At 41.6% G+C, this 25,381-nt stretch overlaps 1 protein-coding gene and 1 non-coding gene across 4 annotated transcripts in view; one reads left to right on the top strand and one right to left on the bottom strand.

Moving 5' to 3' along the window:
* FAM168A (family with sequence similarity 168 member A) overlaps positions 1 to 25,381 on the top strand; it is a 213,368-nt gene that overhangs the window by 36,149 nt on the left and 151,838 nt on the right. The window lies entirely within an intron of this gene.
* On the bottom strand, positions 13,139 to 13,246 carry LOC136321709 (U6 spliceosomal RNA). The gene has a single exon (XR_010728835.1). It is a non-coding gene; the product is annotated as a U6 spliceosomal RNA (small nuclear RNA).

Below are 25,381 nucleotides of genomic sequence, written 5' to 3' on the forward strand. Positions count from 1 at the left end.
AGGGTGATAATAATATAGCTCTTCCCCCATCCATTATTCTGTTTAATACCACAACCTTTGAGGTGGGTGGTCTTATAGCTATTTTGATTTTGAGATATTGATTGGTTGCAGAGGTCTCCAAACTTTTTACATAGGGGGCCAGTTCACTGTCCCTCAGACCGCTGGAGGGCCACCACATACAGTGCTCCTCTCACTGACCACCAATGAAAGAGGTGCCCCTTCTGGAAGTGCGGCGGGGGCCGGATAAATGTCCTCAGGAAGCCGCAGTTTGGGGACACCTGGACTTTAAAGTCATATGTTTGACTCAAAACTGAATTCACTGTCTTCTTCCCCAGACCTTCTTCTCTTGTGTTTTTTTATCTCTGAATGACATCCATTCTTTCAGTGACCCAAGTTAGAAATTTGGGATATCTTTATCATCCCATATTTATACAGTCACTAGGCTGTGTAGATAGCATCACCTTAACATGTCTCCAATGTGTACTTTTCTCTCTATCCCCACAGATGTTGCCTCAGCTCAGACTTTCAGCATCTCTTGTCCAGACAGTAGTCTCCATTTTTTCCTCTCCTGCCAGGGTCACCTCCAGTGACCCCCTCCTTTCAGCCTGACCCTGCCAAACCACTTGCAGTCTCTGGGATTTACCATATGCTCTTATACTGCCAAACCTTTACTCATGTTGTTTCTTTTGTTTAAGTGGTCCTTCTTCTCTTCTTAATTTGGCAAACACAGCCTTTTTTTTTTTTTTACAGCTAGCACCAGCATCACTTCCTCTATAAAGCTGTTGCTCTCTTTTCTAGGTAGAATTGACTGTCATGCTTCTTTGCTGTTGATGCCTGTCACTGTACTAATTTGTTATGTGTCTTCCTTATACCATCAGCACTTAATATTGTGCCTGGTAGAGAGTACCTACTCATTAATTGCTTGAATAAATGGAGTATGTGACAGAGTGATACCTGAATCCAAATCATGTGTTTTTCTTATCATAATGTCTCATCCTATGTTAGTGTGTACATATTTTTTAGAAATTGCTCCCTAAACACTGCACTTGGATATCTGACCTTCCTGGAGCTCTGTTATTTGGCATTCAGAAGTAATTCTGCTTGAAAGGTACTATTTCAACAAGTGGGTACATTTGTGGCATCATCATTGCCCTGTTTTGGGTCCACGTAAGCTGTGAGTTGTTTTTTGTGTTTTTTTTTTAGAGAAAGAAATGTGTTTGAGGGGGAGAGAAAAAGGAAGGGAGAGACAGAAAGAAGCACCAACTCGTTGCTCCACTGAGTTGTGCTCTGATTGCTTCTCATATGTGCCTTGACTGGGGATGGATGCATGTCCTCGGGCTCAAGCCAATGACCTCAGATTTTGAACCAGCAACCTCAGGTTTCGAACTGGCAATCTCATTGTTCCGGGTTGACACTATTCACTGCATCACCACTGGTCAGGCTCATATAAGCTGTTATTTGTTAAGAGTTCATTTCTTTGAAAGGTCACACTTTTACCTTAGAATAAAATTAAACTTGTGGGAAAATTGCTTTTTCATCTGGATTTTTGGAACATGCTTTATTTGGCCTTTATACAGGTGCTGCTAAAACCATTGTTTGTAACCTGCAAAATAAATGTGGGATGCCTGACTTTAATTCTAATGATTAAATCAAGGGACAGAAAAAGTTTGCTGTGCATTTTGGAGGACAGGTAGGCATATTAAAAAAAAAATACTTTTTATTAAAGATGGTTTTATTAAGGTTATTTAAAAAGTATATGAAAATGGCTGAGTGGAATAGAGAATCAGCCAGTGTGCAGATGTCCCAGGTTAGATCCCCAATCAGGACACACATGAGAAGCCACCATCTGCTTCTCTTCCCCTCCTTCTCCCCCTTCTCTCTCTCTTCCCCTGTCACAGCCAGTGGTTCTGTTGGTTTGAACATTGGCCCCAGGCACTGAGGATATATCTGTTGCTCTGAGCATCGGCCTCAGGTGCTGAGGATGCTTGATTTATTCAAGCATTGACCCCAAACACCAGGTGGATCCTGATCAGGGTACATGAGGGAGTCTGTCTCCCCTCCTCCCACTTATAAAAAAGGTAAATGAAAATAGAATAACTTCAATTTACAGTAGGCACAGTTTGGGGAGACATGGTAACATCTTAGTGATGAGTGTAAATTCAGCTTGGTCATTATCATTTCTGATCACTGTAGCTCACTTATTGTGGCTTTAAACCATCTGTTTTGGTGTAAATCCCTTAAAACTCAGTGGGTGGATATTAATGTGATAAAGGGTAATAAAGCTTGAAATATGGCAGTCATTTGGTCTGGTTTACTTTTCAACTAATTGCATGCAAAGTTTAGTGTCTTTGGGAAATAGGAAAGGAAGGATTAATGCTGTAGTCAACTATTTTGATCTCAGCGTGATCCCTGCACACCTGTCACTGGCTTGTGGAAGTTTTCCTCCGTAATTAAGAGCTCCTTTCTCGCATTACTACTTAATTTGCAGCCACAAGAGCCTGGTGAAACAGTGGAATTCTCTTAATTGCATACCAGCTCTTAAAACAAATCACCAGTGTTTAATGTGGTATTGTTTTTATAAGCCTTCTCTGGAAGCAGTTTTAATCTTCTTCAAATCCAAAAGGAAATGTAGTGTCTATGTTTTGGAGCATTGAAGATTCTGCTCTTTATACAAGCGGAAGTCATATAATTTACTTTGAAACGTTTCTGTAAAGAGTTAAAGAGCATAATAAATAACATTTACATGATGCTTTATGATTTGATCAAGTGCTCTCCATTTATATTGTTTTTCTATAATAAATTCACAAAGAAAGGTGATATACTCATGTTTCTCATTTTACTGGTGAGGAAACAGAAAAGTGACTTGCTCAGGTTCCACAATTAGTAAGTGGTGGAGACTCTGTAGACCCCAAACCTTACTTCTTTTTTGGTATATCATGCTGTTTCTTTTTTTCTACTTCTTTAAATTTATTTTTTATTTTTTTTGACAGGATGAGTCAGAGAGAGGGACAGACAAACAGGAAGGGAGAGAGATGAGAAGCATCAATTCTTTGTTGCAGCACCTTAGTTGTTCACTGACTGCTTTCTCATATGTGCCCTAACCCGGGGACTCCAGCAGAGCAAGTGACCCCCTGCTCAAGCCAGTGACCCTGTGCTCAAGCCAGATGAACCTGGGCTCAAGCTGGTGACCCTGGGTCTCGAATCTAGGTCCTCCGCATCCCAGTCTAACACTCTATCCACTATGCCACCGCCTGGTCAAGGCCTTTCTTTTTTTAATATGCTGATTTTAGAGAGGGCTGAAGGAGAGAGGCAGAGAGGGAAAGAGAGAAACATTGATTTGTTGTTCTATTTATTTATGCATTCATTGGTTGATTCTTGTATGTGCCCAGACCAGGGATTGAACCTGCAACCTTGGCATATTGGGATGATGCTCTAACCAATTGAGTTATGCAGCCAGATTACAATCAGGCTGTTTCAGTGAACATAAACTGAGTGTGTAGAAATGTCAGTTTTGTGGGTTTTTTTTACTTGTTTTGTCATATGTGTTCTAAACTTAGTGTGTTTGGTACTTTTATCTCTGAACTTTCAACCCTTACATATAGTGGAAAGAGGCAGTATGGAATGAAGTGAAGAAGCTAGAATGATGGGTTGTCCAGTTTCATATTTGGATCATGACTATTTAGCTGAAACATTTTTCTGTAGGGTTGGCAGGGTGTTTTTGGTCCTGTTGTTTGTGTGGGCAAGGCCTTTACACTGTATTTTGGTGCTGGCAGTTTTGATAGCTGGTCTAAATGAGCTTCTGTGGTAGTCACCGTCACCTCCATTTAATGCCCCAATGCCCATTTTCCTCTCCTACTGTTAGGACTTAATAGTGGAAGAAGCTCTTTTTTTTTTTTTTTTTTTTTTTAACAGAGACAGAGAGAGTCAGAGAGAGGGATAGATAGGGACAGACAGGAACGGAGAGAGATGAGAAGCATCAATCATCAGTTTTTCCTTGTGACACCTTAGTTGTTCATTGTTTTTTTTTAATTTTTAAATTTTATTTATTCATTTTTAGAGAGGAGAGAGACAGAGAGGGAGAGAGAGGAGAGACAGACAGAGAGAAAGGGGGAGGAGTTGGAAGCATCAACTCCCATATGTGTCTTGACCAGGCAAGCCCAGGGTTTCAAACCGGCGACCTCAGCATTTCCAGGTCGACACTTTATCCACTGCGCCACCACAGGTCAGGCCTGATTGCTTTCTTATATGTGCCTTGACCGTGGGCCTTCAGCAGACCGAGTGACCCCTTGCTCAAGCCAGCAACCTCGGGTCCAAGCTGGTGAGCCTTGCTCAAACTAGATGAGCTCACACTCAAGCTAGCGACCTCGGGGTCTTGAACCTGGGTCCTTCATATCCCAGTTCGACACTCTATCCACTGTGCCACCTCCTGGTCAGGTTGGAAGAAGGTCTTGAAAGTGAATCTGGAAACTGGTTGTACTGTTGTAGCTGGTGATTTTCTACTTGACCTGTTCTTTTCAGGTTTGGTCAGTATCACTTCTATGAAGACTTCCTGAGTCTTCTGGGAGGTCTTAATTCCTTTTTATTTGTGGATGCTGTAACACTTTAATATATTCATTGTAATAGTACTTATTACTTTTTGCTGCAATTGTGTTTCCCATTAGAACTGTACTACTAATCCATTTTTCTTTTTTTGTGTGGCAGAGACGGAGAGTCAGACAGAGGGACAGATAGGGACAAACAGGAAGGGAGAGAGATGAGAAACATCAATTCTTTTTTGCAGTTCCTTAGTTGTTCATTGATTGATTTCTCATATGTGCCTTGACTGGGGGGCTATAGCAGACCGAGTGACCCCTTGCTCGAGCCAGCAACCTTGAGCTCAAGCTGGTGAGCTTTGCTCAAACCAGATGAGCCTGCACTCAAGCTGGCGACCTCGGGGTCTCGAACCTGAGTCCTCCACATCCCAGTCCGATGCTCTATCTACTGCGCCACTGCCTAGTCAGGCCTAATCCTTTTTTCTACCAGACATCTGTACTTGTGACTAATCATTACCCTAAACTCTGTATCCAGGAGAGCACAGTCATAGGGTTCTTTTGGTAACATTGGTAATTTGCTTCCTTGGCTTCTCCCTATCTCAAGAATGGCTCAGATGTTGGTTTTGGGAACCACACCTACTCTTTCTTTATGTGGTTTGGATAGGAACTTCTTAGCTCTGGTGTACCTGAGCCAGGCCTAGGTTAACTGGCACATCTCATTCCTCTGGCCACAGTGTGATTCACTTACGGGTAAATATATGTCCTAATCTGGTCTGCAATGAATGTTAAGGACTTTTGTGGGAGCCACTACAAAAAACCATTTCCCAGTCCTGCTGGACTAGAAGGGTATTAGCTTCTAGAAGGACTAGAAGCTGCTAAACTGTTTTGCCATCATAAGAGTAGACTCTGGCTCGAGAGAGAGCCAACACTGAGGAAGTGAGGGTAAGGAGATGGAGTTAGTGACTTTCAGCTCAGAACTGAGGCTCCTCCCTAGTCTTCTCTTTTCCTGGATTTTAGGAAATTAATTCAGTAGACTTTTTACTTAAACTAGTTTGTATTAAGTTTTCTATCATTTACTATGGAAAGAGTCCTAACTGATCCATTCCTCTTCTGTAGCTATTATAGTACATAGCCTAGAATTTGTTAAATGCAAAATTATTTCTATGAACATGAACTTTTTTCTTTTTTTTTTTTTTGTATTTTTCTGAAGCTGGAAACGGGGAGAGACAGTCAGACAGACTCCCGCATGTGCCCGACCGGGATCCACCCGGCACGCCCACCAGGGGGCGATGCTCTGCCCCTCCGGGGCGTCGCTCTGCTGCGACCAGAGCCACTCTAGCGCCTGAGGCAGAGGCCAAGGAGCCATCCCCAGTGCCCGGGCCATCTTTGCTCCAATGGAGCCTTGGCTGCGGGAGGGGAAGAGAGAGACAGAGAGGAGGAGGGGAGAGGGGGGTGGAGAAGCAAATGGGCGCTTCTCCTATGTGCCCTGGCCGGGAATCGAACCCGGGTCCCCCACACGCCAGGCCGACGCTCTACCGCTGAGCCAACCGGCCAGGGCGAACATGAACTTTTTTAGTCTCAGTTTCTTTTTCTGTAAAACGAGAATAATAATTTCTGCCCTGCTCGACTCAAGATTTTTTATGAGTTAATAGAAGAAAAAGCTTTCTGGTCTCCTTCAGTACTTAGACTATGCCAGACAATTCAGTATTTAATTATATATAATGGTTAACTTGTTTCTTTCTCAACTAGATTATATATTCTCTAGTAGTGGGACTACATCTGTACCTATTGTTTCCCCCAACTACTCAGCACAGTGTTGGGAGAATAGTGGCCAGTCATAAATAATTATTAATGATGACAATAGCAGCTACAATTTATTGCATACTTTCTTTAGGCCAGACATTGTGTAGGCATTCTACATACCTCTAAACGTTACTTAGTTAATTCCACTACCTGTTAGATAGTTGTTGTTTTTTTTTGTTTTTTTTTTACAGAGACAGAGAGAGAGAGTCAGAGAGAGGGATAGACAGGGATAGACAGACAGGAATGGAGAGATGAGAAGCATCAATCATTAGTTTTTCATTGAACTTTGCGACACCTTAGTTGTTCATTGATTGCTTTCTCATATGTGCCTTGACCGCGGGCCTTCAGCAGACCGAGTAACCCTTTGCTGGAGCCAGCAACCTTGGGTTCAAGCTGGTGGGCTTTTTGCTCAAACCAGATGAGCCGGCGCTTAAGCTGGCGACCTCGGGGTCTCGAACCTGTGTCCTCTGCATCCCAGTCGGACGCTCTATCCACTGCGCAACCGCCTGGTCAGGCCCTGTTAGATAGTTATTAGATAAATAGTGTTGTTTTCAGAGTTTAGGTTAACAAGTGAGAGAGCTGACATTGTTGGAAAATAAATGTGACTGAGCCTTCCAGAGCATATACAGTTAGTCCTTCACTTAACATGGTCAATAGGTTCTGCAGCTTTGAGTGAAACGACACATAACAAAACCAGCTTACTATAGACAACTTGATATGAACAAGCAGAATCACATGGCATCTTATTAGCACTGTAACAGAACTATTTTATTGAAAGGATATTATTCAAGGACCTGCTATACTAGGAATGTTTGAGGGGGTCTGGTGTAGGAAATGAGCATAAAAGTACTACCTGATAGGGATGAAATCTTGGTCTGGAATTGCCTGAAAAGCCACTTCTGAGTCTTTTCTTGCCAGTTTCATTAATTTCACCAATCCATTGCATCAGTGTTAAATAATGAAGGATATTATAAGAGTAGTGGCATTAGACATTCTAGTCACCAGGATAGTGTATAGAGTGGTGATGCCCATTGAATAGTTATAGCTTAGAAAATGCTCCCTCTCTGGATCCTTTGTGAATTAATACCTTGCTTAATTAAATATTAATATATATTAATGCTTGACTGGTACTGAGGGGATGTTTGATCAGGCTCCAGCAGAACCACCCTGTTAGGAAATCCTTAGCTTTTTATTGGGCTTTAAAGTCAGAAATCAGATTAAGCAAGACATCAAATGGAAAAAGTCTTAACTAGCATTATAGACTTCATTCTGTGATAGAAAACACTTCACCTTGAAACAAGATATCTGGATTGTAGACCGAGGTCTGACTCAGATGATACTGAGGACCTGTTACATGATTTGTAGAATATTGTCATATACAATATAATCTCCAAAAGAGCTCTTCAGGGTATTATTTTGCCTATTTATAATGAGGTCAAAGAGATGGTCAGACAGCTGAAATATTCCCCTGTAATGTTTTAAATCACAGCTATTCCTAAGAGTGCAGCATCCTTTTAAAAAATCCATAAACCAATGTGTTTATCAAGACTCCTTCAATTGCTGAAATGACTTTTTGTATCTGCATCATTTAAAGGGTAAAAGGTGATACTTCACTCACTTTGGACATTATTATTTGGATATAATAATTTTTTGGATATTTTAAGTATCCTCTTTATAATTCTTTTAAAATTATTTTCCATTGATTTTTAAAAAAGTAATGGCAATATTGTTTCCAGTTTTATATGACATACTTTTAATACACTTATTAGAAATATATCTAGGGTATACCCAATTTGTGTGGTCTTTTTTTATTTTTAATTTTTTTTTTAATTCAGTGAGAGGAGGGGAGGCATAGACAGACTCTTGCATGTGCCTGAACCAGGCTCCACCCGGTAAGCCCACTAGGGGGAATGCTCTTCCCATCTGAGGTGTTGCTCCATTGCTCAGCAACTGAGCTCTTCCTAGCGCCTGAGGTGGAAGTCATGCAGCCATCCTCAGCACCAGGGGCCAACTCACTCCAGTCGAGCATGGCTGCAGGAAGGGGAGAGAGAGGAAGAGAGAGAGAGAAAGAGAAAGTAGCAAGAGGAGGAAGAGTGGAGAAGCAGATGGGTGCCTCTCCTGTGTGCCCTGATTGGGAATCAAACCTGGGACATCAACATGCTGGGCTGATGCTTTACCAGCTAGGTCCAATTTGTGTGGCCTTTGGTGTATTTATTCTACATAGAATTTAGGATAGCTTAAAATAGTAACAATACAATAATATTAAAAAGAAAAAGTGTTCAATATTAATGAAAATAGAATAATTATGTGTCTCCCCACTTGCTGTAGACAGGCTATAAATTGACCTCTGAATTTTCCAGAAACCAAGAGAGAAGGATGACTTTTAAAAGGAGAAAATAAGGTGGTTCCTTTGGGGAAGCAATTTAATATTTTTCTGAGTTTATCATTCAGCTGTAGCTATATTGGCATAAAACCAGAACCAAATGCTCCTCTTTGTTTATATGTCTTATACTGTTTTAAACAGTGCCTTTTTTGTTAGGTCTGCTCATAGGGAAGATGTATTAAAATGTACAAGGTACAGTTTAAGGTAGTACAGGATAAGTTCCCAGAGTTGGAACTCAATCTACATGTCTGTTATTATAGGAGCTCAGAAGAGAGGGAGGCCATTTTTGGCCTGGGTAATCAGAAGAGACTTCACAGCCAAGGAATAGGTAGATATTATACATTGGGAGTCCAGAATGTATAGGTATCTCAAAAATTGCCTTACTCCACTTTACTTTTATGAAGGACCTCCATTAGTACTGTTTTGCTAACCAAAAGAAATCTGAATTTCTTTTGGATTTTTTCCTTATGAGAAAAGGTTAAACGTAAAAATAGTGTTCATTGTTTGCTTTGCAGCAAGCTGTTACAGAAGCTGCTTGCACCCAAGCAGCAAGAGTGGCACAGCCAAGCTCCTTTCCCTGGAGCTACACTCAGGACCCCAGCATCAAGCTGCCATAGCTTTGAACTGTGTCTGTGAGCATCTGTGCTTTATCTGGATTTATTTTGTGCATCCGTTAGCAAGATATGTGCTAAGGTGTCAAAAAGCTTAAGAGAGCCCATAAAGGTGTTATGCTTAGCATAAAAGTGGATATAAATAATTAAGTGCTTTGAAGTGGACAAAATTAAAACATTTTGTGTACATTGAGTTTTGGGTCTGGAAATGCTCAGAAATATTTTCATGTAAATTAATGGTAATTGTTTCTTCACTTTATGCCATTTTGGCTTATGAAATATTTTATAGGAATGCTCTACTTTCAGGTAGTGGGGGAGACCTGTAGTCCCCTTTGGCTGAAATCAGGACTTTCTGTAGGAGCCCGGACCATCTACACACATTAGATACACCCAGAAACTCCTGTTGCAAGATAGGTTTCAACGTCTTCCTCCTTCCCAGGGACTCAGGGGCTCCTCATTTCTCTATACCAGTTATACCTTCTGCTAAGACCCTCTTTTGTGGTCTGGTTTAATCCCCCCCCCCCCCGTTTTTTTTGACAGAGACAGAGAGAAGGACAGACGGGAAGGGAGAGAGATGAGAAGCATCAATTCTTTGTTGTGGCTCCTTAGTTCATTGATTACTTTCTCATATGTGCCTTGACGGGGGTGGGGGTGCTCCAGCTGAGCGAGTGACCCCTTGCTCAAGTCAGCGACCTGGGGCTTCAAGCCAGCGACCTTTGGGCTCAAGCCAGCCACCATGGGGTCATGTCTATGATCCTATGCTCAATCCAGCGAGCCCGCACTCAAGTTGGTAAACCCGCTCTCAAACCGGATGATCCCATGCTTAAGCTGGCAACCTTGGGGTTTCAAACTTGGGTCTTCTGCATCCCAGTCTGATGCTCTATTCACTGTGTCACTGGCTGGTCAGGCAGGATGGATGTACTCTTAAGAAGCTCTTTTTCTTCCTATCCCACTGTATGTATGTTTGAACATATTTCCTAAATGACCGTTTTCTCTAAATCTCATATTTCTTCACCTTTCAGGCTCTTTTTTTTTGCTGTAAAAAGGAGAGCTAGGCCCTGGCCGGTTGGCTCAGCGGTAAAGCGTCGGCCTGGCGTGCAGGAGTCCTGGGTTTGATTCCCGGCTAGGGCACACAGGAGAAGCGCCCATCTGCTTCTCCACCCCTCCCCCTCTCCTTCCTCTCTGTCTCTCTCTTCCCCTCCCGCAGCCAGCCGAGGCTCCATTGGAGCAAAGATGGCCCGGGTGCTGGGGATGGCTCCTTGGCCTCTGCCTCAGGCGCTAGAATGGCTCTGGTTGCAGCAGAGCGATGCCCCAAATGGGCAGAACACCACCCCCTAGTGGGCATGCCGGGTGGATCCCGGTCAGGCACATGCGGGAGTCTGTCTGACTGCCTCCCCGTTTCCAGCTTTGGAAAAATGAAAAAAAAAAAAAAAAGGAGAGCTAGTGGTACATTTTTGAGCTCTTGATATAGTTGTTAATCATATAAAAATGATTTGGCATGTAGAAGAAATAATGCATTTTAAAAGTTAATAAAGTCATGATAGTTGCCAAATAATAGAGTAGTCTCAGCAAAAAGTATCTTAATTTTTAAAGTGGCTAAGCCAGGGATATCAAAATTGAAAAGAAAAAACATTTATATAATACTGTACTATATAATTTTTTTTGGATGAATAACATTCCATTACATAACACCTTACACAGTACCTGACATATTGTAGATACTTAATAAGTGTTTGTTGAATTGTATTGCTAAAAAAAACGCTTTTTCCCCTAGCCAAGTAGCTCAGTTGGTTAGAGTGTTGTCCCAATACACCCCAGGGTTGCTTGTTTGATTCCCAGTCAGGGAATCAAGACTCAACCAGTGAATGTGCAAATAAGTGGAACAACAAATCAATGTTTCTCTCCCCTCTCTGTCTCCCCCTTCTTCTCTTTCTCTCTAAAAATCAGTAAAAAACCCCAAACAAATCCTTTTTTATTTTGAAATAACTATAATATCACAGGAAATTGCAAAAAATAGGCTGAGTCCTATGTATTCTTTTTCCAACTTGTCCCAGTGGCAACATCTTGTAGAACAATAGCAAAAACAGGTAATTGATATTGGTACTATACCTTTCATTCATTTTCACTATTTTTTTTTTTTAATTAAGTGAGAGGCAGGGAGGCAGAGAGACAGACTCTCTCATGCACCCGACTGGGATCTACCCAACAAGCCCACTAGTGGGTGCTGCTCTGCCCGTCTGGGGCCACTGCTCCATTGCTCGGCAACCAAGCCATTTTAGCACTTGAGGTGAGGCTGTGGAGCCATCTTCAGTGCCTAGGGCAAACTTGCTCAAACCATTGGAGCCATGGCTGTGGGAGGAGAAGAGAGAGAGGAGGAGGAGGAGGGGAATGGGTGGAGAAGCAGGTGGTTGCTTCTCCTCTGTGACCTGGTGGGGAATCGAACCTGGAACTTCCACAAGCCAGACCCATGCTCTACCGCTGAGCCAGCCAGCCAGGGCCTTCATTTTCACTATTTTTTAGATGCAGAGATTCCTTTGTGTATGCATATAGTTCTATGCAATTTAATCCTGTGTATAGAATTGTGTCATTAGCCCTACAGTCAAGATACAGAGCTATTCCATCACCACAAAGGAACTTCCTTGTACTAACCCCCTCTTTATATTTATACACACACCTCCCTCTCTCTCCCAGCCTACCCCTGTCACTGTACCCTGGCAATCACTAATCTATTCTCTGTGTTGTCAGTTTGAGAATGATATAAAATGGGATCATACAGTGTATAACCTTTTGAGATTGATCTCACTAAGCATAATTCCCTTGAGATTCATTCAGATTTTTGCATGTACTCAATATTTTCTCTTTTTATGCTAAATAGAATTCCATTGTAGATGTATCAGAGTTTATGTAACCATTCACCTGTTTAAGGACATTTGGGTTGTTTCCAGGTTTTTGCTATTACAAATAAAGCTGTTATGACCATGGGTGTACAGGTTTTTATGTTTTTATTTATTTGGGATAAATGCCCAAGAGTGCAATTGCTGGGCTGTGTATAGCAAGTGCTTGTTTAGTTTATAAGAACCTGTGCAACACTTTTCCAAGTTGCTGTAACATTTATATTCCTATTAGCAATGTATGAGAGATCCAGTTTCTCTGCATCCCGGCCAGCAATTAGTATTATTACTGTTTTATTTTAGCTGTTTAAATTTATTTTTAAATTTTTTTATTTACCGATTTTAGAGAGAGAAATGGGGGAGGAGAGAGACATCTATTTATTGTTCTACTATTTATGCACTCATTGGTTGATTCTTGTATGTGCCCTGATATACATATATATCCTCAACCTTGGCATATTGGGACTATCCCTAACCAACTGAACTATTTAACCAGAGCTATTTTGGCTATTTTAAATATACTTCTTTCAGGTTTTTTCTGATTCAGGCAGGTTACTTTTATATTTGAGATCAAATAAAAATAAAGACAGTGTCTACTGGATTTGTCAACAAGAAGGTTACTCACAGCTTTAGTGAAATATGGTTAAAAGCTTAATGGGAGATTGTTCAGATGATATTCTTTTCATTGAAAAATAGAATGTTAATCTGGAAGGGATATTATCTGGTTTAGTGGATTAAATATTTTTTTAAAACTTTTTCCTACGGGGGGGGACTATATAGTGAGAACACCAAAGAATGTCTGAGATTCTGAGTCATGGGGGAAAACATTCTTGAATTTATCCTTCCCAAAGTTATTTTTATCTAAGAGAAAAAGATTTCATTCTTGAGACCCTGTATGTACAATTTCTTTTTTTTTTTTAAAGTATGAAACACTTCATGAATTTGCATGTCATCCTTGGGCAGGGTTCATGCCCATTCTGTATTGTACCAATTTTACTATATGTGCTGTGCAATTTCTTGAAACATTTTCTGATGAAGTTCCCACTTGTGTTTCATTCTTAACATGTAGACACTTTGAATACCTGAAAAAAAAAAACAAAACAAAACACTTTCTCCTACCAAATGTTACATGTGGTTTTGTACAAAGAGATCAAATGGGAGCTGCTCAGGTTGAAGTGGGACTTATAACACTACTCTTTTGTATCCCCTTTCTGTTTACTTCTGGTCCTGGATACATTTAGTTCTCTGACTGCTTTTTTGTAAACACTGACCTAGGTGGTCTTTTATTACTGAAGGGGAACCTGAGGGTTGAGGAGATGAAGTTCCTTAGCAAAGCATACATAGCAGACTTTTAAGTAAAGAACTAGTATTAGTACAGTACTGTTACTAACACTGAGGTCTCTAGATCATCTTCCTGAGTGCTCACCACAGACTCAACTCTATGGAGTGTCTGTTCTCTCTTCCCTAGGCCAGCAGTTCTGACCTCTTGAGTCTTCAGGGTTTCTATAACGTGAAAGTAACATACTAAGGAGGGACCTGAACGCAGTCTGGCTTCCTTCACTGTTTCATGTCATTAGCCTAGAGGTGTTGGGCACTGTGGTGGGTGTGTATTTGCCAACGTCTATTCCACTCCAAGGAATTAGTTTAAGTCAATTAGTTATAGTAATTCCATGCCCCTTGCCAGTGAATGATTTAGAAATGGATCTGTGCCCAGAGTCTAGCCAGTGAGACATGATGGGAATACTACTGGTGGCTTTTGAGAACTGTTCTTGGCTTAAAAACAAAACAAAACAACAAACCCAAAAACAAAACAAGAAAAGGGGCCTCTTTTTCTGATGTATACTTAGACTAAACTGGGCCAGTTTGGTCAAATGAAGATATTAATACCTATCTCTCAGTTGTAAGGAGTATATGATTTGATGTTTGGAAGTGTCTGAGAACTGTACAGATGTTATTAGTACGTTCTTTGGATAGATGTAACTTAGCAGAGCTAGGTAAAGGAGTAGTGGACTTGGTGGTGCTGGGGTGGTACAGATGGGAGTGGGAGAGGCTGGGGAATGTGGGCTAAGAGATGAGCTGGTAATGATTTCTAGGGCTTGTATGGGGGAGGAAAGCTTTGTGAAGCAGCAGTAATACCTCATGCAGTGCCAGTGGATGCCCTCCTGGAGGAATCATTGTTACAAATGATTTCAGTGTCTATGTCCTGCTTGGTCAATTTGGTGCCTGAAAGACCTGTGGTGAGCCACTCTTCTTTCTTCCTCCTGTGGCGCAATGCCCAGAGCATCCCTGTCTCTGGCCTTTGGGTATTGCCTGGAAAGATATTTGGTAATGACTCAATCTAAGTACTCGCAGCTGGTAACTTGCAGTGGAGCTGAAGGGGTGGAAAAATCAGGGCTAAGGTTCCAGGTAATTGGTTGGGGAGGAAGGAAGCCAGTTCTTTGAGACAATTGATTGCTCCACTAGGTTTTTGGAATCAGATAGACCTAGATTCACATTTTAGTTTTACCATTTATATCTGTATTAGCCTAGATGTTAGTATGAAAATTAAACTAACATTTACCTTTTAAGGTTACTATTATGATTAGAGATAATATTTATAAAGTTCCAACTATAGGACTGCACACATAGTAGGTGTTCAAATAAATGGTAGTTGATTTGCTGTGACTAACAATAATGAGGTAAAAATGAGACTTTTTATAACACATCCTTCAGATAACCCATGGATTTGCTTGTTTGTGACCCCTTTGGGGTTCTACACTTAGTATTTGTTTTGATTGCGACTCAACTACATGTAAAAGTACTAAGTTGGATGTGGATGGAAATGGCAGGTGAAGGGAGGAATAGAAGAGATTTTTCTATTTGCCTTTGGCTCTCAGCTCCTAAGGATTGGCTTAGTCTTCAGAGTGATACTCTTGTGATACTCTTGTTTGTCCTTTTCCCGTTTCTTTTGTTTTTACCCATTGCTTTCTTTTTAGGTAACATTTTGTATGTGTCCTGTAATTAAAAAAAATACTGATAAATACAGGGGTCCTTGGGTTATGACAGTTGCAACACACGATGTTTCGAATTTATGACACTCCCATAAGAATTTTAAAGAATTGAGATATGAGTGTTTCGGCTTATGCTGTTAGCATCGTACTTACAGACTGTGGGCAAACTAGTTTGGTTGTGTGTGGCGGAACAATATTCAGTAATGTGGCGTGTTTGTGTTTTTATGTTAGAATATGGAGAGAGATCTAGCCCTAGTAGAAAAAAATCTAGAACTAGTTTCTGAGAGGCAAAAGGAGGTTGTAGTTCCTGTCCTAGCTGAGTGATCTTAATATTTTTTTTATTTTTTAAGTGAGAGGAGGGGAGATAGACAAACTCCTGTATGCACCCCAATTTTTATCCACCTGGTAAACCCTGTCTGGGGCCGATGCTCTCCCCATCTGGGACCATGCTGACAACTAAGCTATTTTTAGCACCTGAGGTAGAGGCTCCATGGAGCCATTCTCAGTGCTGGGACCAATCAAGCAATGGCTGTGGGAGAGGAAGGGAGAGAGAGAAGAGGGGAGGAGAGAAGAAGCAGATGGTCCTGTGTGACTTGACCATGAATCAAACCCGGGACTTCTGCATGCCGGGTTGATGCTCTACCACTATGCTAACTGGCCAGGGCTGTGATCTTAATCATTAATCTCTCTGGGAATCTTTTTATCTGTAAAATAGGCCTACAAGAATACTTCTACTTACCACACAGGCTTGATAGAATATATCAATTCACAAAGCAGTACATTCTTGTTGAATGGCTGCTGTGGGAAGATTGTATGATAAATTCAGAGAAGTATTCCTCTTGTCACAGAACTATGATATCTTCATTTCTTCAAACATTCATCCATTATTTATTCAACTGGTCAACAGATATTTATTGTGTTTTATGTTAAGTATTAGATGGGGAGGAAGATGACAAATAAATTGTAATTCAGGGTGAAACGTGCTATATGGTATTGGTATGAAATAGTAGCAGCAATAGCAGCTAACATGTAGTGATTCTTGCTGTGCCAGCCACTGTTCTAAACCCTTTGCCTACACTGATTCATTTAATCCTCACAATAAACTTTTAAGGTAGGTGCATAATTACTGTAACATACAAATTACAGTGATGTACAAAGGAGAATATAAATATAGTTACCATTTATTTAATGCCCACATAAGCCAGATGTTGTACATGTATTTTATGTACATTTTCTTTCATCCTTACCACGATTCTGCAAGGTATTATAATTTTACACATGAAGAAATAGTCTCAGGAAGGTTAAACAATGTGTTAAATTCAAAGAGTTTGTAAGAGGTAGAGTAGGAATTGAACTTCTTGCTTGACCAGATGGTGGTGTAGTGGATAGAATGTCAGCCTGGGACACTGAGGATCCAGGTTCGAAACCCCGAGGTCACTGGCTTGAGTGCAGGCTCTTCCAGCTTGAACGTGGGATAAGAGACATGGTTGCTGGCTTGAGCCCAAAGGTCGCTAGCTTAGCCCAAGGTCGATGTTGAGCCAGGGGGTCACTGACTCGGCTAGAGCTCCGCAGTCAAGGCACATGTGAGTAAGCAGTCAATGAACAACTAGTGTCACAGCTATGAGTTAATGAGTCTCATCTGTCTGTCTGTCTCTCTTTCTCTCTTGCTAAAAAAAAAGAAAGAAAAGCAATTTGATTTAAGTAGCTATATGTGTCTAGTGGCTACTGTATTGGAAAGCACAAATCTAGAGGAGCAAATTGGTAGGGAGACAGACATATAAATAAGGAAGCATAATTAAGTATTGTATAACAGGTGCTGTGATACAAATATATCTAGGGTTCTTTCTAGGATTGGGTCAGATATATCTGGGGGAAAGTGGAACCCAAAACAAGTATATTAGTTTTGGAAATGGGAAGATGTATTCAAGAAAGTGTCAAGCTTTATGAGTTAAAAAATGAGTGGGTATACCTGGTTATCACATAATGTTAGCTTAAAGAGTTACCCTGTCTTAGAGCATTCATTGGTTACCAGTTTTTTAAGAATCAAGATATAATAAAATATAGTTAACTTCTAAAACTTCACTGTACATGATATACTCTTATCTTTGTTTCAGAAAGAAACGTAGTAATTAATACCTGTTTCTGATTATTAGAGCACTTACTGTGGTAGCAGTAAGACAGACATGAGCAGAACAAGGAGGATGGGCCAAGTATGGGTGCCTAGCAGTGGGCAAACTTGAAAAACAAAGACCTCAACTCCAGGGTAACTTTTCATTTCCTAGCATGTGGCTGGTTGTGCAGTTTATATTGCTAATGTTTCAAACTTCACTGGTCAAGAAGTTTGGACCCTCCCCTGACCTTACCTCTTCTGGCATGTTGCTAGTCATGTGGGTTAGACCCTGTAAGACTGATGGTTGAGGCCAGGCAGGTTCTCATTGACTTTGGGCAGACAGTAGAGGAACTGCTGAGCTGGAAAGCATTGGGCCATACCCGTTTATTGGAGGCTTGCAAAGATAAGCGAGTGAATAAACAAAAAAGAAAAAGGGTTAATAAACAAAGGAAAGCCTGCTTTTCACAGAGAAGGACAGGGGAGCAGGAAAACTGCACCTTGCTGTGGCGGGAGAGTGATTTGGGAGAATTGCCCCTGAGGGAAAGCACCAAAGCCTTTCAGGTGTCCCCAAACTACGGCCTGGGCCGCATGTAGCCCCCTGAGGCCATTTATCTGGCCCCCGCCGCACTTCCGGAAGGGACACCTCTTTCATTGGTGGTCAGTGAGAGGAGCACTGTATGTGGCAGCCCTCCAACGGTCTGAGGGACAGTGAACTGGCTCCTGTGTAAAAAGTTTGGGGACCCCTGCGTTAGACCATACACAAGTGGCCCTGCCACATGCTCACGCACTAATCAGGCAAAGTGCTTGCAGCTGGTAAACTAGCTAGCAAGCCTAACCCAACTGTTTCCCCACATACCCCCTTGGAAGGGTAAAGAACAAGGGGGTCAGGAGAGTAGCCCTTTAATCATTAAGCCCCCAGGACAGTGAGGTTCTAACTTGCATCAGATACATCTAGGCCTTAGTTGTGTTTTAGCTCCAGGCCTAAAAAAGCAGCAAAACCAAATAGGTGTCACCGTGGCTGACACCAGCTGCATTGACCAGTAACCCCCCTGCTCTGGCATTGACCAATCAGTAGAGACCACTGCCCTGAAAGGACACACCTGGAAAGCTAATGAATATTCTATTGGGATCCTCTCCTGAGACCCCTAGATAGATACCCTCAAGACTGAGAACCCAGTGCAGCTTTTGCTATAGAGCATGCCCACCACTTTCCCTGGGTGCATTTATTTTCCTTGCTGGTCTCTTTCTCCTAAGCACCAAGGGCCCTTTGCCTCTGTAACTTGTTTCCTGAGCCCATTTCTTCTACAGCTCACTTCTTCAACCTCTGATTTTCTAAATAAACTTTCTCTTATAGTTTGAATCTTGGCTCTGAATTCTTAGTTAGGACTTGAGTACCGAGGTTGCTGAACTGAGGTCTGGTCTGACTCCACCAGTCTAACACCAGGTGCTGTTTTCACTGACAACATTACTATATAAATTTATGAGAAAGCTAATAAGTTGAGAATCCTTTTTTAAAATATAGTAATAGATATTAGTTGGCACTTACATTTTTTTTTATTTTTTCATTTTAGAGAGGAAAGAGAGAGAGAGAGAGAGAGAGAGAAGGGGCAGGAAGTATCAACTCCCATATATGCCTTGACCAGGCATGCCCAGGGTTTCGAACCGGTGACCTCAGTGTTCCAGGCCGATACTTTACAATACCACCACAAGCCAGGCGGCACTTACATTTTAATATGTGAACAATGTTCAATTTTTGCATGAACAAAGCAGCACTTACTAGATACAGGCTAATTTTCTAGCCACTGGTAATAGAGTAACATAAGTGTGTTCTGGCTATTAATGAGATTTACTGGTTGGAGGAACATAACATTAATCTGTATGTGAACGTATGTTTGTGCAAAAACAACACATGCTATCTTTGAGTGTAGGATGAGTGCTGTGGACATGATTACCTTAAGTCAGGAAAGGAAGTGAGCACTGCTCTGGGACTGCTATAATAGAGTTTGTAAAATAGATGGGACCTGATTTGTTCCATGAAAGGTGGATAGGACTTACGTAGAACAAATCTTTGTGGTGATGAATCTTGTAGGAACTGTGGCAACTAAAGGTGCTGAAGCAGGATTGCAGGACTTATTTAAGGGGCAGTGGGTTCATGTTTGGCAGGTACTTAAGAGTTCTTGAAAGGATGTATTTGTAAAGAAAGGCAAGAGCCAATTTGCAAAAGAGCCTTATATATGAATTAAGGTATATAGACTTTATTCCTAAGGTAGTGAGGAGCTGTTTGAAAGTTTTATTTGGGATTTGCTTTCATTTTTTCCAGAAGCAGTGTGGGTTATGTAGAACTCTTGGGGAGATGGCCTGCAGATGCACTTTACTTTAGTTTGTGGGATTTGTGAAGAGTTACAGATTGCATTGTGGGTGATGATAAGAACCCTCTCGTAGTAGTACACTGTTGAAAGGATGGAGAGACTTTCAATCTGACTTTACTCATTTACCATTATTTATATATTCAACAAATATGAGTGCCGGTGTCAGGTTCTGTGTCTTGGGGTCTAGATGTAAGTTGTAGTTCAGTCCTCAAGAAGCTCATAATTTTTGGAGTGGTGAACACCTAATGCAGTATACAGATGATGTATTATAGATGAATGCACATGAAACCTGTATAATTCTATTAACCAGTGTCACCCCAATAAATTCAATCAAAGTAGAAAGAAAGAAGGTCATAATTTGACTTTGATCTGGTGTGAGTTCTTATTTGATAAATTATAGGTGCCCAATTCATCCTGGGGAACAGGAATGAGGGCCTTGGTGGGTGGTACTGACATCCATTTTAGACATTCTGTAGTTCTTGCCATGTGGCTGTGACTCCTTTTTCTCCCTAGTAGATGCTATTTTCTTCCCTCACTTTTCCAGCCAGAGAGTTCTTGTTTGCCCTGCAGCCTGGCTAGGACACTGGCCTTTTCTATTTCTATCACTCAATTGTAATTAGGTTAATTATGGCTTTTAAAATTTTTCCACCTGCGTATGTATGTTTCTCTAAGGGAGAATAGAATAGAGGAGGTAGTCTTATACAAATCTCTGAGCAAAAGGAGCTCTGTTCAAGCACCCCAGCTGCTAGGTGAGCCAGAAGTGCTCTTGAGATACCCCAGGATCACCAAACATTATGGTAGCTAATAGTTATAAGATAGCTAAGAAAAAATGAAGTGTCAACTTTAAAAAAATGCAATTTGTATGGAGTAAGCCAACAAACCAGGCAATTCAAGTGTGAAGGAAGAAAGGGAAAGAGCTAATGTATATAGATGAGCAGACAGTGATCTGATGCTTTGCATGTAGTACCTTCTACATCTACCTTTGAAGATGAAAAATACCATTTCCATTTTGCAGAGGAGGAAATTGAGGTTCAGAGGCGAGCTAGAAAGTCTGAGTTTGAATTCTGAATCCTCTACTTTTTTTCCTTTGCTTTTTAGTTGTGAAGCCTTTGCAAATTATTATTATTATTATTTTAGCGAGAGAGACAGACAGGGACAGACAGGAAGGGAGAGAGCTGAGAAGCATCAACTCATTGTTGCAGCACCTTAGTTGTTCATTGATTGCTTTCTTATATGTGCTTTGACCAGTGACCCCTTGCTCAAGCCAGTGACCTTGGGCTCAAGCCAACAATCTCGGGGTTTTGAACCTGGGTGCTCAGCATCCCAGGCCAATGCTCTATCCACTGCGCCACTGCCTGGTCAGGCAGACTTTTTTTTAAAATTTTTATTTTATTTTATTTTTTTATTATTATTATTTTTTGTATTTTCTCTGAAGCTGGAAACGGGGAGAGATAGACAGACTCCCGCATGCGCCCGACCGGGATCCATCCGGCACGCCCACCAGGGGTGATGCTCTGCCCACCAGGGGGCGATGCTCTGCCCCTCCGGGGTGTCGCTCTGCTGCGACCAGAGCCATTCTAGCGCCTGGGGCAGAGGCCAAGGAGCCATCCCCAACGCCTGGGCCATCTTTGCTCCAATGGAGCCTCGGCTGCGGGAGGGGAAGAGAGAGACAGAGAGGAAGGATGGGGGGTGGAGAAGCAAATGGGCGCCTCTCCTATGTGCCCTGGCCGGGAATCGAACCTGGGTCCCCCGCACGCCAGGCCGACGCTCTACCGCTGAGCCAACCGGCCAGGGCTAGGCAGACTTTTTAAGGCTGAATAATATTTTGTGTGTGTGTGTGTGTGTGTGTGTGTGTACAACACATTGTGCTTATCCACACATTTGTTAATGGACACTTGTTTGCTTCCACATTTTAATTGTGAATAATGCTGCTATGAACACAGGGATCCAACTATCTTTTTGAGACCCTGTTTTTAGTTCTGAGTATTTACCCAGAAATGTGGTTGCTGGGTTATATGGTACTTTCTATTTTTCTTTTTTAAGGAAATGACACTATTTTCCATAGCAGCTGTACCATTTTACATTTCCACCAACAGTATGTATGGATTCCAGATTCCAATTGCTTTATGTCATTGTCAATACAGTTTTATTTTTTTTGTAGTAGCCATCCATATTGTGGTTTTGATTTTCATTTCCTTAGTGATGAGTGATATTGAGCATCTTTTCATATGCTTATTGACCATTTGTATATTTGGAGAAATGTCTATTTAAGTTCCCCCCCTCCTTTTTTTTAGTGTGTGTGTGTGTGTGTACACGTGTGTGCGCGTACGTGTGAGAGAGAGAGACAGGAAGGGAGAGAGATGAGAAGCCACAACTCATATTTGTGGCACCTTGTTCAAGCCAGAGACCTTGGGCTAAAGCAGGGGTAGTCAACCTTTTTATACCTACCACCCACTTTTGTATCTCTGTTAGTAGTAAAATTTTCTAACCGCCCACCGGTTCCTCAGTAATGGTGATTTATAAAGTAGGGAAGTAACTTTACTTTATAAAATTTATAAAGCAGAGTTACCAAGTTAAAGCATATAATAATAATTACTTACCAAGTACTTTATGTCGGATTTTTGCTAAGTTTGGCAGAATAAATCTTTATAAAACAACTTACTATAGTTAAATCTATCTTTTTATTTATACTTTGGTTGCTCTGCTACCGCCTACCATGAAAGCTGGAACGCCCGCTAGTAGGCAGTAGGGACCAGGTTGTTGACTACCACTGGGCTAAAGCCAGTGACCTTTGGGCTAAAGACAGTGACCATGGGGTCATGTTTTATGATCCTGTGCTTAAGCTGGTGAGCCTGTGCTTAAGCCGGATGAGCCTGTGCTCAAGCTTGCAACTTTGGGGTTTCAAACCTGGGTCCTCAGCATCCCAGGCCAACACTCTGTCCACTGCGCCACCATTTTCTGTTTTTGAATTGGTTTTTTTTTTTGTTGAGTTTTAGGAGTTCTTTATATATTCTGTATATTAATCTTTTATCATTGTATAATTTGCAGATATTCTCTCATTCTGTGAGTTGCCTTTTAATTCTCTTAGTAATGTCTTTGTCTCTCTTTTTTTTTTTTACAGAGAGAGAGAGTCAGAGGGATAGATAGGGACAGACAGACAGGAACGGAGAGAGATGAGAAGCATCAATCATCAGTTTTTTTCATTTTGACACCTTAGTTGTTCATTGATTGCTTTCTCATATGGGTCTTCAGCAGACCGAGTAACCCCTTGCTCAGACCAGCGACCTTGGGTCTAAGCTGGTGAGCTTTGCTCAAACCAGATGAGCCCTTGCTCAAGCTGACAACCTCGGTCTTGAACCTGGGTCCTTCGCATTCCAGTCTGACGCTCTATCCACTGCACCACCGCCTGGTCAGGCTTTTGGTAATGTCTTTTGATGAAAACTTATTTTTTAATGTGCAAGTTTTCTCAAATTTTACTTATAAATTAATAATAAAATTGCCCTTTTTGTGTTATAAAATTCTATGAATTTTAACACAGGCGTAGATTTCTGTAACCATCACCACAATCATGAGACAGAACAATTTCATCACTCCAAAAGCTTCCTTGTTATAGCTAATTTTGTAGTAAGTACTTTTCAGTAGTGTTATTGAGATGCCTTGTTTCAAGAGTAGCCAAGATCAGTAGCAGACCAGTCTGAAAGTGCGAATGGCTCTAATTGGTTTTCCTGGGAATGCTATGTACTTTTTTTTCCCTTTCACTTTTTCCCCTTACATAGGTGACCTTGGGAATCAGATCGAGCCCTCCTCCCCCTTTCATGTAGCACAGCACTGTGAACAAGTAATAAATGCAGGGGTATTGGATTTTATGATCCCCAGTTTTAGTAATCATTCTCTCAATCTGTGGTCATAAATCTGTGTTCTTATGATTTCTTTGTCCTTGCTTTATTAATTCATAGTTCTTCTGAGTGTTATAGTTAGGTCTTAATTAAGCTTGCTAGTAAGAAGTGGAAGAGAGGTAAGAAAGAGTCCTAGATTTGGAGAGTGAATGCAGAACCAACTCTTGGCTCTGGTAATTTACTATAGATTATAAATTATTTCATTTCTGTGAGCTATATGTTTCTTACCTGCAATAGGCTATTTGATTGTGAATATTAAGTAAAATAAAGAGGATGAGCATTATCTAGTATTAAATAAATATTCAATTGAATGAGAATAGCAAGAATGTTGATAAATAGAACCTCAGTAAACTTCAGATTATATTTTTAAAGTTATTTTTTAATAACAGCCATATTGAGCTATAGTCCATGTGCCATACAATTCACCCTTTTAGAGTCCCCCTTTTTTTTTTGAGAGAGAGAGAGAGAGGAAAAAGAAACAAACATCGCACTGTTCCTGTTTGTGCCCTGACTGGGGATCAAACCTGCAATCTTTCTGTATCAGGATGCTGCTCAGACCAACCACGCTACCCAGATAGGACCAATTTGCCCATTTAAAGTTTTTAAGTCAATGATTTTAGTATATTTACAGAATTGTGAACATTTTTATTATCCCCAAGAGAAACCAGTACTTTAGCAGTCACACCATACTTTATTCATCTTCTCCATGACTTGTCTTTTGGTTTTAGTCATTCTAGTGAATGTGGATTGGTATCTCATTAAGATTTGATTTGCATCCCCAGTGGTTTATGTTGCAGAGCATCTTTTTTTTTTTTTTTTTTTCCTGAAGCTGGAATCGGGGAGGGACAGTCAGACTCCCGCATGCGCCCGACCGGGATCCACCCGGCACGCCCACCAGGGGGTATGCTCTGCCCCTCCGGAGCGTCGCTCTGCTGCGACCAGAGCCACTCTAGCGCCTGGGGCAGAGGCCAAGGAGCCATCCTCAGCGCCCGGGCATCTTTGCTCCAATGGAGCCTCGGCTGCGGGAGGGGAAGAGAGAGACAGAGAGGAAGGAGGGGTGGGGGTGGAGAAGCAAATGGGCGCTTCTCCTATGTGCCCTGGTCGTGAATCGAACCCGGGTCCCCCGCACACCAGGCCGACGCTCTACCGCTGAGCCAACCGGCCAGGGCCGCAGAGCATCTTTTAACAAGCTTATGGCCCATCTAGTTACTTTATTAAAAAATTTTTATTAGCGCATGTGAGAGAGAGATAGGGACAGACAGACAGGAAGGGAGAGAGATGAGAAGCATCAGCTCATAGTTGCAGCACCTTAGTTGTTCATTGATTGCTTTCTCATATGTGCCTTGGTCAGGGTGGGCTCCAGCTGAGTCAGTGACCCCTTGCTCAAGTCAGCGACCTTGGGCTTCAAGCCAGCCACCATCTGGTCATGTCTGTGATCCCATACTCAAGCCAGTGACCCCGTGCGCAAGCCGGATGAGCCCACGCTCAAGCCAGCAACCTCAGGGTTTTGGACGTGCGTCCCAGTCTGAGGCTCTATCCTCTGCGCCACCACCTGGTCAGTCTCGAGTACAGATCTTAATGAGGTAGAGGAATCAATCATATTGATAATTTGAGGAAAGAAGGCTTTAGGCGAAGAGAACTATAAGTACTAAATCTCTGAGTTTAGGTTATGCTCAGCTTATCAGTCAACAACAATAAGGGGGAAAATATTCCTGTTGTTCGCATTAAAGAATTGAGGCTTGCATGTTTTTCTTGGTCTTTGCTTTTGGCCACCTCAGAGTGATTTCGAAACATGA

This window comes from Saccopteryx bilineata, chromosome 1, assembly GCF_036850765.1.
Source record: "Saccopteryx bilineata isolate mSacBil1 chromosome 1, mSacBil1_pri_phased_curated, whole genome shotgun sequence".
Taxonomy (NCBI): Eukaryota; Metazoa; Chordata; class Mammalia; order Chiroptera; family Emballonuridae; genus Saccopteryx; species Saccopteryx bilineata.